An 18659-nucleotide genomic window follows, 5' to 3' on the forward strand; every position below is an offset into this window, starting at 1 on the left:
GCCACAGGGCAACTAAGCCCGAATGCCACAACTACTGAGCCTGAGTGCTGCACCTACGGAAGCCCGCACGCTCTGGAGCCTGTCCTCTGCAAGAAGAGCGGCTGCTTCAGTGAGAAGCCCAAGCCCCGCGACTAGAAAGTAGCCCCTGCTCACCACAACTAGAGAAAGCCCACACACAGCAGTGAAGACCCAGCACAGCCATAAACAAATTAATTAAAAGACTTCATCTCTACTGGCCTCCTAGAATTCCCCCTAACTTCCGGGGTCTGACGATTCTAGTCTAGCTTCTCCAGTGGAGATTGATTGAGTTCTGCTTAGGATAAACCTTAAAAACATGTTTCATTTTGATTTCATGCAGTACTAGGTCCATATGCAGGGAGCAGTAGTCTAAAATATTCTGTGCTGATCAGCTCACCGCAGAGGCAAATGTTCTTGAGATAAAGGGTTGTGAGTTCAGAGGAGGGCAGCTGCCAGGGTGGTACTGAAACCATGTCATTCGCGAACCAGCTGAAAGAAATGAGGATGTTGGGGTTATGGGGAAACTCCTGGAAGGAAACATGTCCTCCAACAGGTGGGGATATCTGTCCTAGGAGAGGGGGTTAGGCTTCTTGGGTGCCGCTCCTGAAGGCAGAACTCAGGATGAAGGGTAGAAGTCACTGGGAGAAGATCTGATAAACGTCACAGAAATCAGAGCTTGTTTAAAATGGGAGGAGTGCCTTTCTAGGAATGAACTCTCTGTAGCTGGACATATTCAAGCAGTTAGTGGATGACAGACTTTGAGGGGAGACTTCTCAAAGAGGTTACCACTGGCCAACTTAAGCTCTCTTTCTTTTTTTCTTTCATTCTGTTTCTCTCTCTCTCTCTCTCTCTCTCTCTCTCTCTCTCTCTCTCTCTCTGTTTGTCACACACACCATTCTTCCCCTTCCACAGTTTATTTTTATTTTAAAATTTTTTCTCCTTACCATATATCAACGCCTGACACCCTATATATTCTTTTCATCACTGTGATTGAAATCTCTCCCCAACTTATTGGCAGTCTCCCCCAACCTGAATGGAACTTCCTGTCCATGAGGGATTTGCCTGCCCTTTTTGTTGATGGAGCCTCATCACTCAGGACGTGCTTGGCACACAGTACACTTTATTGCTGAATGAATAAATGATCAGGGATCACTACAGAAGGAGACCCTCCCTGGGGTGAGTGGTGGGTCTGATTATCTCTGGGAACATTTCAGCTTTAGAATCTTAGGATGTGATAAGCCCTACAAGGTGGGCCCTGCGTCTCCTGACACTTGAGCTACTCTTGACTGGAGAGGAGCACTGCTTTGAAAACCATTAAGGCCGTGTGTGCGAATTTCTAATGCATGCGAGTGGCACACAGCAGGCTCTGATGTGTGGATGCCGGGCGGCAGGGGAGAAAGGCCTCAGACAAGGAGGGGTCTGAGCTACATGCAGAGGAGGACATAGGTTTCAGGTGGGAATCTCAGCCTGTAAGTACGTTACTTAATATCTCTGAAGCTCAATTTCCTCCTTCCTATTAATATGAACCTGGCAGGATTGTTGTGAAAATGCAATCACTGGCCCTAGGGAGAATCACAGAAGTCTGTTATTCAGAAAGTGCCTGCTCCCCTTTGGGTGATGCTGTTGTGCTATTTAACTTGAGTTTTGACTGGGTGAGATTTTATAGAGATGTGTAAAAGGACTTGCAAAGTAAAAGGCATGGCCTCTAAGAAGACTTGGATGCAGAAACACAAACATTATACTGGAGGACAGAGTTCCAAAGCAGTGAGTCTAGACCCAAACTGCCTGGGTTCAGATCCTGGCTAAAATTTATGACTGGGTAAGCTCCTTGACCTCTCTGTGCCTCAATAGCCTCATCTATAAAATGGGTCTAGTAATATTACCCATGCCCTAGGTCTTGTGAAAATTGAATGAGTTATCATATGTAAAGCACTTAAAACAGTGACTAGCCCAATATGAGCACTCAGTACACGGCAGCTGTGAGGATTATTATACATGCTGAAGAAAGTCTACCGCAGGTCTGTTTGGTTAAGGTCAGGAGGGAGATGTGGGAAGGAAGGATGAAACCAGACATGAGTGTCACAACAGCGTGAACCCTGCCAGACACGGGCTTTTCACACCCAAGGCCCAACCCATCTCCCTCGTCTGCCTCCCACAGAAAGCCTCTCTCGACTGCCCCGCCCCGGGTCCCTAGGTCACCCTGGATTCCTGTGTCACATATACCACCTTGTATTATCATTTGTGTTTTTATATTCTGCATGTTGCCCCTGCCCCCTTCCTAACTCAATTGTGAGTTCATCGAGGAAGGAAGGGAAATACCTGTGAATCCAGTCCCTTCCTCTGTCCTCTGCTATGAAAGTGAAGTAGGGGTGAGTAGGGGGATAAGAGCAGTTTTGGAGTCACATGGTCCTGTTTTAATTCCAGCTCTCCTACTTTCTAGATTGATATGACCTGGGCAAGTTGCTTAAACCTATGAGGCCTCAGTTTCATCATCTATGAAATGGGGACAGTATTATCGCCTAGGGCTATTGTAAAGATGGAGATAATGCATGAGGAGTATTTAGCACAGAGCCTGTGGCCATAACAAACATGGGGTAAGTGGTGAGTGTGACTATGCTAAAGGCAAAAGAAACACTGCTAAGAAATGATTCTATCAGAAGTAGAGGTTGTGGTTTACAGTGGATTGGAGCAGTAAGTGACCACCCATTGGTCCATCACTGAAGTGATAAGGACCGTGGGCCCACACTCCTCAGCCCTCAGCCCTCCACCCTCAAGCCGGAAGCACTGTTTATTTCATTCCTTGAAGATGACAGTCTTAGTTTCAGTAACAAAATGAAAAGTACCTGCTATGCATTGTATCCATATCGTGCTATAGTGCTATGGTAATGTAACATGATATTCTTGAGGGAGGCTGGATGAAGAATATATGAAAGTGAAAGTGTTAGTCCCTCAATTGTGTCCGACGCTGTGACCTCTGCTCCTCTGTCCTTGGAATTCTCCAGGCAAGAATACTGGAGTGGGTTGCCATTTCCTTCTCCAGGAAATCTTCCCAAGCCAGGGATTGAGCATGGGTCTCCTGCATTGCAGGCAAATTCTTTACTGTCTGAGCCACCAGGGAAGGGTATATGAGAGGTCTCTAAATTGCTTCTTATGACTGTGTGTAAATTTGCAATTATCTCAAAATAAAAATTATTTTAAAATAAGTACCCAAATTAACTTATCTTTCATGACCCCTCTTTTTTATGGCCTTCTTTCCCCCTAGCTCCCTTTCCACAGGCCTTGATTATACATCCCTGTGTCCTGAACACAACAGCACTTACATTGAATATTGATGCCCTGCCAAAAACATGGGGAGAAAAGAACAACAATAATGGATTATAATTAAGTGTTTATGTGCCAGAATTGTTCAAAGCACCTTTATATATATATAAACTATTTTAATCTTTACAATAACTCTTGAAGTTTCTATAACCTTCATTTCACAAATGAGAAAACTCAGGCTTTGAGAAATGAAGTAACCTGTTCAAGGTCACATAGAGCCCTGACTCTGAATTTCCTGGGCTTCAGAGCCTCTTTGGCCACTCTTTATAGATCTTGTAAATTTAAGAGTGAAATTATAAGTTTAGTGAACATCTATTATCTCCTATAGATACAAAATAATAGAAAAAAGAATACTCTTCCTTGGCTGAGAACTCTTGGGATTTATTCTCTTTCATAGATGAGATACAGTAATGTTAATTATATTAATCCTGTTGTCATTACACCCCTAGGAATTATTTATCTTACAACTGGAAGTTTGTACCATCATTTCATCATGTATATAAGTCAAAGCATTAGGCTGTACACCTTAAACTTATACAGGGCCATAAGTCAATTATATCTCAATAAAATGGAGGGAAAAACTTTTTTTGTTGTTGTTTTTAAATTGAAATATAGTTGATTTACAATGTTGTGTTCATTTCTGGTGTATGGCATATATATATATATATAAAAAACTGAATTGTCATGTATATGTATATATGATACATATATTCTTTTCCAGACTCTTTTATACTACAGACTATTATAAGATATTAAAGATAGTACCCTATGCTATACAGTAGGTCCTTGTTGTTTATCTATTTTGTATGTAGTGGTGTTTGTTTTATTCCCCCTCTCCCTTTCCCCTTGCTGCTGCCACTGCTGCTAAGTCACTTCAGTCGTGTCTGACTCTGTGCGACCCCATGGACTGCAGCCCACCAGGCTCCTCCGTCCACGGGATTTTCCAGGCAAGAGTACTGGAGTGGGGTGCCATTGCCTTCTCCGCCCTTTCCCCTTGGGTAACCACAAATTTGTTTCCTATGTCTGTGAGTCCATTTCTGTTTTGTAAATAACATTTGCATCATTAAAAAAATTTTTTTAATGTGTTTTTTGATAACCACTGGGGTTTCCTTTATCTGTGCTCAATGGGTTCTGCAGACAGGCTCCCAGGAACCATACAACAGTAAGGAACCACAAACTCAATCCCTTACCTGTCCATGAGGCCTTTTCTGGCCTCCATATTAAATGCTGGCCAATCCCCTCCATAAACCTACCCCTGCTAGGTGACCAGCTGTCCTGGTCCTCCAGGAAGTAAGGGGGCTCCCATGGTTTTTCAGTTTTAAAATCAGGACAGTGCCTGGCAAGCCTGGCAGAGATGGTCACCCCTTCCTGCTCATTCATCCTTACCTCCCTTCTGCAAAAGCCAGGGAGGTATCCAGGGACAAAGCATTCTTAGTGGAATCATAGCAAGTAGAGGTCACAGTAAATACGAAGTCCTGAGGCAAAACATGCTTGATAGGTGGAAGGAAGAGCGAGGAGGCCATTGTGGCTGGAGTGGGATAAATTGGAGACAGCTGGTGGGCAGTTAGGAAGGGGAACTGAAGGAAGGCACAGATTGTGTGGCAATGGCTATGGATTCTACTTTGAGTGAGAATGGAAGCCATTGGCATGTTTGAGGAGAGAAGTAACATGACCAGAGTTACATGTGGAATTCTGGGGATAAAAGATCAGACTGGGTATAAAAAAATGCAGTGTGGACTAAACAAAGTGTGGTGTCCTGGACTGGGGCAAACGGTACAATACATCAGTGGAAAAACTGGTTAAACCCTAATAGTCTGGAGTGCAATGAATAGGAAGAGTCCAATGTTAGTTTCTTGATTTTGACAAATGTACCAGAGTAATATAAAATAACATTGGGAGTAACTGGGTAAAAGACACGTGGGGATGCTCCTGTTTATCTTTGCAGCTTCTCTGTAAATCTGAAACTATTTCCAAAACAAAAGTTGAAAGAGAGAGAGAAAGAAAAATGAGAGAAGGTGAGAAATATAGATAGCTCTCTCTTCTCTCAAGATGGGAAAGTTTGTGGGTGAATTTTTGGCTCTGCTGAAATTCTACCTCTAAAACTTTTCTGCTCTTTACCAAAGATTCCTTTTACCTGCTTTATCAGTCATTTATACCTTAGTATAAGTTAATTTGGGCTTCCCTGGTGGCTCTGACAACAAAGAATCTGCCTGTAAGGCAGAAGACCCAGGTTCGATCCCTGGATTGGGAAGATCCCTTGGAGAAGGGAATGGCTACCCACTCTAGTATTCTTGCCTGGAGAATTCTAGGGACAGGGGAGTCTGGCAGGCTACAGTCTATGGGATCACGAGGAGTTGGACATGACTGAGGGACTAACACTTGCACTTTTTTTTCATAAATTTGTTTATCAGCTACTTTTCTGAGAACAAATGGGGCAAGAAGTAAGGAAGTCAGGGTTTGCTTCCTTCGTAATTTTGTCTAGGACTATAGACGAATTGAGTGAGGTACCTTAAGCATGCTTAGCTTTTACTTTCATTCTTTGCCTTGTGTGTGCTCAGTTGCTCAGTCGTGTCCGACTCTTTGCCTTCCACAAGTATAAATGCATATCATTCTTAGGCTTGTTTTTTTCTCTTCTTTTTTTTTTAAATGGTTGTTTACAAAATTAGCAAAAACTGGGGCAGAAACTTGTTTTCTCCCTCGGTTGCAAAAGCTTTTAGGAAGTTGCAATTTTTTTTTTTACAACTGCTTTGCTCCTGGCAGTAACCCAAGGGTAATCCACTACAGAAAAACATATCTGAAGCCCCCAGATGGCATTGCCTAGTCAGAGGATGGTGGCAGGAATGGCAGTCTCTCTGAAAATTACACGTTCTCACCTTATCTCACTGTCACAGAGCCTTGAACTTTTTCCTTCCCCTGTCATTAGGCTGAGAGTATTAGATTCCTAGGAGCAGGAGGGAAACCATAACAAGATGAGAAGATCTTATAAAGAAACTGTCCTATGCATCCTTTTTTCCTGAGTCGAATACAGTACGTGGAAATTTGTAAGCCATTAATTATAAATGTCTTATGAATGAAAGCAATAGACATTTCAAACTAACCACATTTTATATAAGAAACTTCACAGGGCTACAGAACAACAAAACTTTTGACTCTTCAAGGATGAAGTTGTACTTAATTTTTATTTCATCCAAAGCAAAAATTTAATTTCTGAACACAGGAACATACATGCTAGCCAATTAGTAACTGTGCAATTTCTATTAAACTTTAAAATACAATTGAATTCATTATTACACATGAAATCCTTAGTTCCATAAAATGTGCATTGTTGTTTTTTCATTAGAAAAACTTGCAATCATAATATCCTTTTCAAATTTTTACTGTTGTAATAAGTCCTTTTTGATCTTTGTACACCGAAGTTCTCCTTGGCTTGGCTTGGCTTATGAGGCCCATCAGCACCTTCAGGGCCAATTTATAGAAAAATGAGAACCTGTCCAAGACCTCACTAAAGAGAAACACAAAATCCTTTAAGCTGATTGGATGTTCAGTGCAAATGGAACTCAGGATCCTTATTTCATCTGTAATTCCATTGCTGTGATTTTAGCTGGAAAGGAAAGGAAGTCCTTAGCACGCCTTCACATAGCATTCAGAAGCCTCCTTTGGCATGGTTGGTTGGGAAGGGCCCCCCTGGGAAAGTGACATTTAAGCTGAGACTAAGGCGGTGCCAACTTCAAGGGGGCAAGACTTGTGTGGTCACAGAGGGTCCACATTCAGAAGGGCCTGTGCTTGGTTTAATGCCCTGCTGTTAACTTCTTGAAATTCTGAATAATTTGGGAATAAGAGGCCCTGATTTTCATTTTGCACCAGGCCCTGTAAATTATGTAACTAGTTCTGCCTGGTAGAGAATAATGCTTTGTGGAATATTTGTTGACTAGATGGCAAGAAGGAGCCAGCTGTGAGGCAAACCTGCAGATGGTTGTACCAGGTAGAAGGACTAGCAAGTGCTGAAGCCTTCCCGAGTGTAAACTGGACTGCTATGCTGGGCATTTCTGGGTCTGTCACGTACCCTGAACTTACTGAACCCCCCTCCCAGAGTTGTGCAGCACACGACCTGCATATCTGTACATGGTGGCCCCGTGAGCAAGAAACAGGAAGGCCATTGTGAATAATCATTGCAAGGTAGAGGAAAGTTGGTGCAGACAGATTACTACAAAGCAAAAAGAGTGGCATACGAGATGGGAGAGTCAGGCAGTGATCAGATCTCAGAGGGCCTCACAGACTGTGGTGTTAAACTTGGGTTTTATTCTGAGATGAGATGGAACACAGATGAGTTTTAAGCAGTTGAGTGACATGATACATTTTACGTAGAAGATGACTCCAGCTTCAGTATGGAAAATGGATGGAGGGGGTCAGAATGAAATCAAGGAGGCTGGTTAATAGCCCAGGTCAATGATTGTGTCAAGATAGCTTGGACTTTGATGGTAACAGCAGAAAGTGAAGAATGAGCTGATAAGGTATATATTTGAGAACCAGCAGCAGTATTTATGCCTAGTTTCTGCTGGCAGCTACTAATCTGGTTTGTTCTACGTCATAGGAAATCACTGAATTCTCAGGTCATCCAACATGTCAGGGGTGATGGAATTCTGTCTGACTCACCTGCCAAGAGAAGACACAGCTGCATCACAGATCTCAGTTCAGTACAGTCGCTCAGTGGTGTCTGACTCTTTGTGACCCCATGAATTGCAGCACGCCAGGCTTCCCTGTCCATCACCAACTCCCAGAGTTCACCCAAACTCATGTCCACCGAGTCGGTGATGCCATCCAGCCATTTCATCCTCTGTCATCCCCTTCTCCTCCTGCCCCCACTCCCTCCCAGCATCAGGGTCTTTTCCAATGAGTCAACTCTTTGCATGAGGTGGCCAAAGTACTGGAGTTTCAGCCTCAGCATCAGTCCTTCCAATGAACTGGGTTTATTCAGTTTAGATAATGAAGTCATGCTCATGTATGAAACAAGGAATCTGGAATTTGCGAATATCTTTGGTTATCAAGACTCTCTTTTGTATCAAAAGGAAATGAAACCATAAAAAAAAAAAATCACCTATCTAATGCACTCAAGACAGGAACTGCTGTATCATAATGACTGTGTTCCCATAGAGATCTCACAAGATATGCAAAAACCTGGGGCCACTCCACAGTCAGCACATGACTATGGATTGATAATGAGCCCGTCGGTGGATGGTGGGAGTCTGCCTGTAGCTTCAAAGTCCTTTTTAACAGGCAAAAATATTCATCAGAAGCGGGATGCTGAAAGTTGCCATAGAATTCAGCTGCCTTGAAAATAGCCTGATACACAATTGTCAAACATTTAGGAACTAAGATTAAAAAAAAAAAAATTGAACACTTTGGAAATAAGCAACTTTGCACAGTGCCAGATTCATGACTGACCTCCAGGACAACAGGAAGGCTGAGAATAAGGTCACATTGGCGGGGTTTGTCCATGACCCAGGTGTCTGGCATCTTCAGCCGGTCAAGCACTTGAAAATGCATGAAATAGAGGGTCAGCAGTCCAGTGGATTTAAGCTTGAGTCCTTTAGTCATCAAGCTCCTCTTTCCAGCACTGGGCTGACAGAGTATGGTGGCTAAGGGTGTGACAACAACTGCTTCTCATTGCTGGGATGCTGGGTGAGACACGCCACGAGGACAAAGGCAACGTGACTGCTGAATGCTCAGGAGGAAAGGGAAGCCTATAAACCAACCTGTGTCACAATCAGACTCAGGGCGGGCCAGCGCAAGCAAATGGAGGCAGAAAGAACTGTGACAGTTTCGGAAACCAGTCCTGCAGATGGCTAGAGAATCACAAGCCGATAGACCGTGTTCATACCCCGGCGCAGTATTGAGAGAATGCTAAGAACTACTGTGCAGTCAGCGTTAGGAGAGGAGCAATGGCTGCCTCGGCACCTTCGAAGGGGAAGGCTGGAACCAGACGACGTAGCTCTGCCACCTACTAGCCTTGGAACCTTGGGTGTGTCTCCTACGTTGTCTGAGTCACAGGTTTTCTGATTTGTCATCAAAGACCACTTCGGAGGATCTGTCCCACTGCAGCGTATGACACTGGTACCATCCTGACCTTGAAGTGCCTTCCTTCCTCCACTGACTTCTCTAATCTCCTGGTCTCAGTCCCAATACCATGCTGACCACGCTACATGTACCTCTTTTCCAGTGCCCACTTTATTGTTTTTAATTAATTTATTTTAATTGGAGGCTAATTGCTTTACAATATTGTAGTGGTTTTTGCCATACACTGACATAAATCAGCCACGGGTGTACATGTGTCCCACATTTGAAACCCCCTCCCACCTCCCTCCCCATCCCATCCCCCAGGGTTGTCCCAGTGCACCAGCTTTGAGCGCTCTCCACGCATCAAACTTGGACTGGCGATCTATTTCACATATGGTAATATACATATTTCAATGCTATTCTCTCAAATCATCCCACCCTTGCCTTCTCCCACAGAGTCCAAAAGTCTGTTCTTTATATCTGTGTCTCTTTTGCTGTCTTGCTTATAGCGTCATCGTTACCATCTTTCTAAATTCCATATATATGTGTTAATATACTGTATCGGTTTTTTCTTTCTGACTTACTTCCCTCTGTATAACCCAGCGCTCACTTTAAATGCCAATGTCCCCTGCCCTGATCTCTCTTCCCGTGTCCTATGCTGGAGCGAGCAGTTCATGCTCAAGCTCCCATCACCATGGTGTTTGCAGGCTCTAACTCTAGCACCAACCTTTCTCAGGGTCTTTGGACAAGTGTTTCCAACTACCTACAGATCTGGATATTTCTCCCTGGACATCCTCAGTCAGCTTAAATTCACTATGCCTAGTGTCAAAGGTCGTATTTTCCTCTTTCCTCTTCCTCTAGAATCTCTACCCCAGGCGACACCATCACCAAATACCCACCTAGAAACCTAGGAGTTATCACTTCTCTTTCCTCTCCCTCACCATAGGATCAAAACAGCACCTATTTCTCAAATACATCCCTTCCTCTCCATACACACCCACTACTCCTTTTAAAAAGTATTTTTGGCCACATTGAGTCTTAGTTGCAGCACAAGGGATTTTCACTGTAGCATGTGGAATCTTTCCTTGCGGTACATGGGCTTCTCTCTAGTTGCTGCAAGTGGGGCTTAATTGTCCCACAGCATGTAGGATCCCAGTTCCCCAAACTGGGATTGAACCTGAGTCCCCTGTACTGCAAGGTAGATTCTTAACCACTGGACCATCAGGGAAGTCCCCATAACCCACTACGTTAGTGGGAGTGGTGCCCCTCACTTTTTTTGCCTGTCCTGTTGCAATAGTGACAGAGGCTACTAATTTTCTGAATAGTATTCACTCCCTGATCTTTGTTTTAATATAAAGCCCCAAGTTTTAGACACAGACTGCCCAGTTAGAGACTACATTTCCCAAGACTCCTGGTAGCTGGGTGGCTGCATGACCAGTTGTCAGCCAAAAGGATGTCAGAGGAATTAATGCATTCACCTTCAAGGCACTTTTTTTTTTTTAAAGAAATGGTTTGCCCTCTTTTTTGCTTTCTTTCCACCTTTCCACAGGCTCATCCCACAGTTTTGACCTGATAGATGAGGAAAAAAATCCTAGATGAGTGTTTCTCAGACTTGAGTCTACCTCAGAATCACCTTTATTTTCTTGGGCTCCAAAATCATTACACACTCTGACTGCAGTCATGAAATTAAAAGACACTTGCTGCTTGGAAGAAAAGCTATGACAAACTTAGACAGCATATCAAAAAGCAGAAACATCACTTTGCCAACAAAGGTCTGCATAATCAAAGCTATGGTTTTTGCAGTAGTCATGTATGGATAAGAGAGTTGGATCATAAAGAAGACTGAGCACTGAGGAATTGATGTTTTCAAACTGTGGTGCTGGAGAAGACTCTTGACTCCCTCAGATAGCAAGGAGACCAAAACCGTCAATCCTAAATGAAAATCAACCCTGAATATTCATTGGAAGAACTGATGCTGAAGTGGAAGCTCCAATACTTTGGCCACCTGACATGAACAGCTGACTCATTGAAAAATACCCTGATGCTGGGAAAGATGGAAGGCAGGAGGAGAAGGGCACGACAGAGATGAGATAGTTGAATGTATTACCAACTCAATGTACATGAGTTTGAGCAAACTCGGGGAGATGGTGAAGGACAGGGAAGCCTGGTGTGCTGCAGTCCATGGGGTCACAAAGAGTTGGACATGACTGAGCAACTGAACAACAGAATCACCTGAAGAGCTTGGTAAAACAGATTTCTGGGCCCTACCATATGGGTTTCTAATAAAGTTCCCAGGTGATTCTGATGCTGCCAGTCTAGGGACTACACTTTAAGAACCACTGTCTTGGGGGATAGTAGAGCAACAAGATCAAAAGGGATCTCAGTTCCCAAGTGGCCTTATGGAATAGTGTCACTTACATGGCCTTTGACCACTCATTTTTAGACTCTTACATGAGGAAGAAGGAAACTCTCCTGTTTGAGTCTTATTTTGAGTCTCCATGGTACAGAAGCCTGGTCTATACCCCTAAAATGCAGCCTGTATTCCCTCCTTTATGATTCAACTTAGGTATTTTCAAACCATTGATTTACTTTACATTTCTCAAATCTCGCCTTTTGCCTAGCACAGCTTAACTCAACCAGGATCTCCGGACAAATGACGAGGCCTGGAACATCATGAGAAAATGGCGGAACTTCAGGCAAACTGGGAATTGGACAGGATCGTCTTCTATTCCTCAGGCCGCGGTAAGATATTTTCAAATTTTAAGTGCTGCAAGGGAGAAACAGTGACAAGACCCTATCTTGTCAGGGTAGATAACCAAAAGAGCAGATAACCCTAGCAGCCTGGGAGTTACATGCCAGGCATATAATTGCCCCATGGGTGATCTACTATAATATTTCCATTTTGCCAATGAGAAGACAGAGACAAAGAAGTAAGAAAACTTTGTGGCAGACCCCGAGAGTGCCCTGCTCAGAGTCCCCCCAAGGGAGGACTTGCTGCCCCGCTGTCTGCAGACGACTGCCTCCTTCGGGGTCTGCTCCAGCCACAGAGACCCACATCACCTGAGCTCATGTCTGGCCTGGCCTCTGACGCCGGGGCGGGGTGGAGGTAAAGGCCTGGCTGTTTCACCCTGACCTGCCACAACCTGGACTGGCCAATATCCTCACTCTGGAGCTCCCTGTCAGGCTGGCCAAGACTTTCAGGGGCTGATCTTATTTTCCTCCTCTGCCCAACCCTGTTTTCTTCTTCTTTCTCCCAAACCTTGATTTCTAATAACCATTCTCCCAAGTGCATCTCAGTATCTGCCTCCAGAGAACCCCACCAGCAACGCTGCTTGGAATCACAGAGCTAGTGACTGGTGAGGCTGGACTTCCGACATAGCCATCTCCACATAATCACAGTTCCACAGCAGTTTGCCAAACCGACTCATGGGATAGACTCAAGTTCCTTAGGGTGACATTCAAACTGTGTAATTTGATTTCAATCTTCTTTGTTCACCATACTTGCCACACTGCCCACTATGGGACTTATTCCATTGCCATACCGAGAATTCACTCAAGAGGCGTTTTGACTGGAAGGCCCTCCTTCCTTCCATCGAGGACCTTCCAAATCTAGCTCAGACATCATCTGTGAGGTCTTTCTGATACCCCTAGAGAGTAAATAACATCAGGGTAATGACAGAAGCCCAGCCCATCTGCCTAGTTCGAATTCCAGCTCCATGACATAGCTGTGTGACTTAGAATTTTGTAACTCCAACTCCTATCTATAATATAGGGCTAATAGAAATAAATTCACTGGCTGTCTATTAAATAAAATCTGTAAGTCTCCTAGGCCCATGCTCCTCAACCTTTAGCAGGCAGAGATATGTCCTGAACATCTTGATAAAATGTAGATTCTGAATCAGTGGGTCTGGAGTAGGGCCTAGGATTATGCATTTCTAACAAGGGCCCAGGAGATGTAGCCTCCGATGGTCCACAGACCACACATGGAGTAGGAAGGCCCCAGCTCAGAACCTGGCACTTTGTAGTCAGTCAGTGATATTTGCTTTGCCCCACCCCCAGTTCCACTCCTTCCTCTTGGCACCTATAACATTTTGTTCCCATCACTTGCATAATGTTCACCACACATAATTTAGTTAGTTGTTATATTCATGTCTCCTGCCAGACTGTGAGCAAATTGAGGATAGAAATTGTATTACCTTTCTCTCAGTATCACCAGGACCCAGTGTAGGGCCAGGTATATAAAAAGGAATCAATAAGTATTTGATGAACTAAGCCTATAAAATGGAAATAAAAATATCAATTCTGCCTGTCTCAACAAGTTATTGTAACATGCGAATGCGATAATTTGGGAGAACATGGAAACATAACATGTGGTAGAAATATAAAGCACTGCTATCCATTCAGTTTTCCACTCTGCATCAGCTCACATTTATGCAGCTGATGCATGTTTCCTTGTGGCAGTTACTCAGACTGATGATTATGAAATTCAGACTCATCTATGGTTTAAAAATAAATTCTTTTTGCGATAATAACTGTGGCACTATCTGCCTATGATAAGAAACTAATTATGATGATGTAAGTAAGAAGGGTGTATCTTTCAATCAATCAATCAGTCAAGAAGCAGGCACTGAGTACCTGTCCCCAGGTGGCTCTAGACTTTCTTATCTACCTCCTTCAAATGAGTGAGTGATCCCAGCCTTATCATCTCCTGCCTGTTTGAAGGTGGGAGGATTCACGCGGGATAGGCAGGCTTAGAAGCAGGGTAGATGTGACAGCGGGGTAGAAACACTCGAGACCAGGGGGAAAACACACATGTCCTCTTGTGGGAAGGGGTGTGGATCCAAGTGGCTATTCCTGGTGACACTGCCTGTGCCATGCCAGGTGGTCCCAGGAGCTTGGAGAGAGTGGGCTTCGAAACTAGCCACCTGGGTTCCATTTCTGGAAAAAAGGCTACCACTGGAGGCTCCCACGGTGATTCACCTGAAATATGTTAGGTGTGTTTTCTTTTTGTGTCGCGGAAGATGATGCCAGGCAGGCCGCCACCAAGGTCTCTGCTTCTTAGTGGTAGTGGTAATAGGTGGTGGCTCAGGGCGGTGAGACGAGTCATTGAGAAGACCCTGCCACACCCTTAGGGACCTCTGGGCAAGTATAAGATTCCGACTTGGGGAAATGGGGTGGAGGGAATATGGGAAGGTTAACGTAGAGGCAAAAACTCCAAAATGTAGCAACCTGGAGACCATTAGGAAGGCAGAGCTGATGTGGCAGTTTCATGCAGATCAAGAATGACATGACATTGAGGTCGCTCAGCCGTGTCCGACTCTTTGCGACCCCATGGACTGTAGCCTACCAGGCTCCTCCGTCCATGGAATTTTCCAGGCAAGAGTACTGGAGTGGGTTGCCATTTCCTTCTCCAGGAGATCTTCCTGACCCAGGGATCGAACCCGGGTCACCCGCATTGTAGGCAGATGCTTTACCGTCTGAGCCACCAGGGAAGAGAGCCTACAAACCAATAAAATTATATTTTAAATAATTTTGATTATAATTAAGTAAAGTTCATGGCAAATTTTTTTTTAAAAAAGCAAAATACAAGACATGTATTAAGAATGTTCAAAATTAATTAAATGCATATTTGTATATCATTCAGAAAAATGTGAATTTTGGTTATACTTGGGAGATTTTAATTTCTGTGTTTATTTTTTCCAATTAATATGTGTTATTTTATTACCTACTTTTTAGCCATCTTTTTGGTATTTTCAGACACTTTCCTTATAGTATCCTTCCCCTTTCTTATCACTAAATTCCTGCATGCCTCTCTCATCAGCTTGATCTCCAGACAACTTCAGGAGACAGTGATTGTTATAGAACAACCAGGTCAGCCCGGGAACCTCTTCTCCTTCTGGCGCTAATTCTCAGAACACCCAGTGTTCCAAAGGGAGGCTCTTTCCTTGTCCCGCCTTTCCCTATCACCCCACATGGGACATGCTCATGCAGTGGGAGAGAGCTTTGGGCAGAGTGCGCTGAGAGGGTCTCTGAATGCCGATCCAAAGGCTCTGCACGTTTGGGGCTGTGGAGCACAGAGACCATGTGACACCTGGTTCCTCTCCCGGTAACTGGGCTCATGGAGCCAGAGTGCCTGGAAAGACCTGCCTTCCGGGAGTTACCTGACCACTCGGCATTTGATAAGTCAGCTATGGCCTCCATACAGAAGTGAAGTCACTCAGTCGTGTCTGACTCTTTGAGACCCCATGGACGGTAGCCTACCAGGCTTCTCAGAACGTGGGATTTTCCAGACAAGAGTACTGGAGTGGGTTGCCATTTCCTTCTCCAGGGGATCTTCCCGACCCAGGGGGGATCGAACCTGGGTCTCCCGCATTGTAGGCTGACGCTTTACCCTCTGAGCCACCAGGGAAGCCATACAGAGGGATACTGTAAATGTATTCGAATGGATAAGGTACGTACACCGGCTGTGGTTGGTCCTCTAGGTCCCTTTTTCTAGATGCAACCACTGTGACCGTCTGATAGATGGTTACTTAATTCACAGGATTTAGATAAGATAGGGTAAGTAGGTTAAGAAACTCAGAGACTACAGATATTTTCTCTAGGCCTTCCCACATTTTTAACGATCACAAAGACACTTTGTAATGAATACCACATTACAAGACACAAAATCAGGAGATTGCTGATGTTTTTTCTTCTTCAAACATATTTTACTGAAGTATAGTTGATTTACAATGTTGTGATAGTTTCCAGTGTACAGCAAAATGATTCGGTTATACATATATATTCTTTTGCATATTCTTTTCCATTATGGACTATTGAAAAAAGTGAAAAGTGTTAGTCACTCATCGTGTCTGACTCTTTGTGACCCCGTGGACTGTAGTCTGCCAGGCTCCTCTGTCCATGGAATTCTCCAGGCAAGAATACTGGAGTGGGTTGCCATTCCCTTCTCCAGGGGAATCTTCCCAACCCACTCCTGTCTCCCAGATCCTTCCTTTTCATGCTGTATGTCCAAATACTAAATCCTGATGGTGTTTGTTTCTGCAATGTTTCAATTGCACTGTAAGAATTCAGAACCATTTCTTCCTTTTCTAGTTGCTTTAGGTGTAGAGTTAGGTTATTTATTTGACTTTTTTCTTGTTTCTTGAGGTATGCCTGTATTGCTATGAACTTTTCCCTTAGGACTGCTTTTACAGTATCCCACAGGTTTTGGGTTGTTGTGTTTTCATTTTCATTCGTTTCTATGCAAATTTTGATTTCTTTTTTGATTTCTTCTGTGATTTGTTGGTTATTCAGCAGCGTATTGTTCAGCCTCCGTATGTTGGAATTTTTAATACTTTTTCTCCTGTAATTGAGATCTAATCTTACTGCATTGTGGTCAGAAAAGATGCTTGGAATGATTTCTATTTTTTTGGTTAGTAGAAGGAAAGAAACATAAAAATTAGAGCAGAAATAAATGCAAAAGAAACAAAAGAGACCATAGCAAAAATCAACAAAGCCAAAAGCTGGTTCTTTGAAAGAATAAATAAAATTCACAAACCATTAGCCAGACTCATCAAGAAACAAAGGGAGAAAAATCAAATCAATAAAATTAGAAATGAAAATGGAGAGATCACAACAGACAACATAGAAATACAAAGGATCATAAGAGACTACTATCAACAATTATATGCCAATAAAATGGACAACGTGGAAGAAATGGGACAAATTCTTAGAAAAGTACAACTTTCCAAAACTGAACCAGGAAGAAATAGAAAATCTTAACAGACCCATCACAAGCATGGAAATTGAAACTGTAATCAAAAATCTTCCAGCAAACAAAAGCCCAGGTCCAGACGGCTTCACAGCTGAATTCTACCAAAAATTTAGAGAAGAGCTAACACCTATCCTGCTCAAACTCTTCCAGAAAATTGCAGAGGAAGGTAAACTTCCAAACTCAATCTATGAGGCCACCATCACCCTAATACCAAAACCTGACAAAGATCCCACAAAAAAAGAAAACTACAGGCCAATATCACTGATGAACATAGATGCAAAAATCCTTAACAAAATTCTAGCAATCAGAATCCAACAACACATTAAAAAGATCATACACCATGACCAAGTGGGCTTTATCCTAGGGATGCAAGGATTCTTCAATATCCACAAATCAATCAATGTAATACACCACATTAACAAATCGAAAAATAAAAACCATATGATTATCTCAATAGATGCAGAGAAAGCCTTTGACAAAATTCAACATTCATTTATGATAAAAACTCTCCAGAAAGCAGGAATAGAAGGAACATACCTCAACATAATAAAAGCTATATATGACAAACCCACAACAAACATTATCCTCAATGGTGAAAAATTGAAAGCATTTCCTCTAAAGTCAGGAACAAGACAAGGGTGCCCACTTTCACCATTACTATTCAACATAGTTTTGGAAGTTTTGGCCACAGCAATCGGAGCAGAAAAAGAAATAAAAGGAATCCAAACTGGAAAAGAAGAAGTAAAACTCTCACTATTTGCAGATGACATGATCCTCTACATAGAAAACCCTAAAGACTCCACCAGAAAATTACTAGAACTAATCAATGATTATAGTAAAGTTGCAGGATATAAAATCAACACACAGAAATCCCTTGTATTCCTATACACTAATAATGAGAAAACAGAAAGAGAAGGAAACAGTTCCATTCACCATCGCAACAGAAAGAATAAAATACTTAGGAATATATCTGCCTAAAGAAACTAAAGACCTATATATAGAAAACTATAAAACACTGGTGAAAGAAATCAAAGAGGACACTAATAGATGGAGAAATATACCATGTTCATGGGTTGGAAGAATCAATATAGTGAAAATGAGTATACTACCCAAAGCAATTTATAGATTCAATGCAATCCCTATCAAGCTACCAATGGTATTCTTCACAGAGCTAGAACAAATAATTTCACAATTTGTATGGAAATACAAAAAACCTCGAATAACCAAAGCAATCTTGAGAAAGAAGAATGGAACTGGAGGAATCAACCTACCTGACTTCAGGCTCTACTACAAAGCCACAGTTATCAAGACAGTATGGTACTGGCACAAAGACAGAAATATAGATCAATGGAACAAAATAGAAAGCCCAGAGATAAATCCACGCACATATGGAAACCTTATCTTTGACAAAGGAGGCAAGAATATACAATGGACTAAAGACAATCTCTTTAACAAGTGGTGCTGGGAAATCTGGTCAACCACTTGTAAAAGAATGAAACTAGAACACTTTCTA

The 18659-nt window shown here is 42.9% G+C and overlaps 1 long non-coding RNA gene across 3 annotated transcripts in view; it reads left to right on the top strand.

Annotated features, from left to right (window-relative positions):
* Positions 1-18659, top strand: part of LOC101905128 (uncharacterized) — a 142192-nt gene that overhangs the window by 90869 nt on the left and 32664 nt on the right. For all 3 annotated transcript variants that reach the window (XR_811312.4, XR_009490535.1, XR_009490534.1), the window contains one exon: positions 12020-12135. This is a non-coding gene — a long non-coding RNA (uncharacterized lncRNA). The remainder of the gene's footprint in view (positions 1-12019; positions 12136-18659) is intronic.

This window comes from Bos taurus, chromosome 14 (genome assembly GCF_002263795.3).
Source record: "Bos taurus isolate L1 Dominette 01449 registration number 42190680 breed Hereford chromosome 14, ARS-UCD2.0, whole genome shotgun sequence".
NCBI classification, from domain to species: domain Eukaryota; kingdom Metazoa; phylum Chordata; class Mammalia; order Artiodactyla; family Bovidae; genus Bos; species Bos taurus.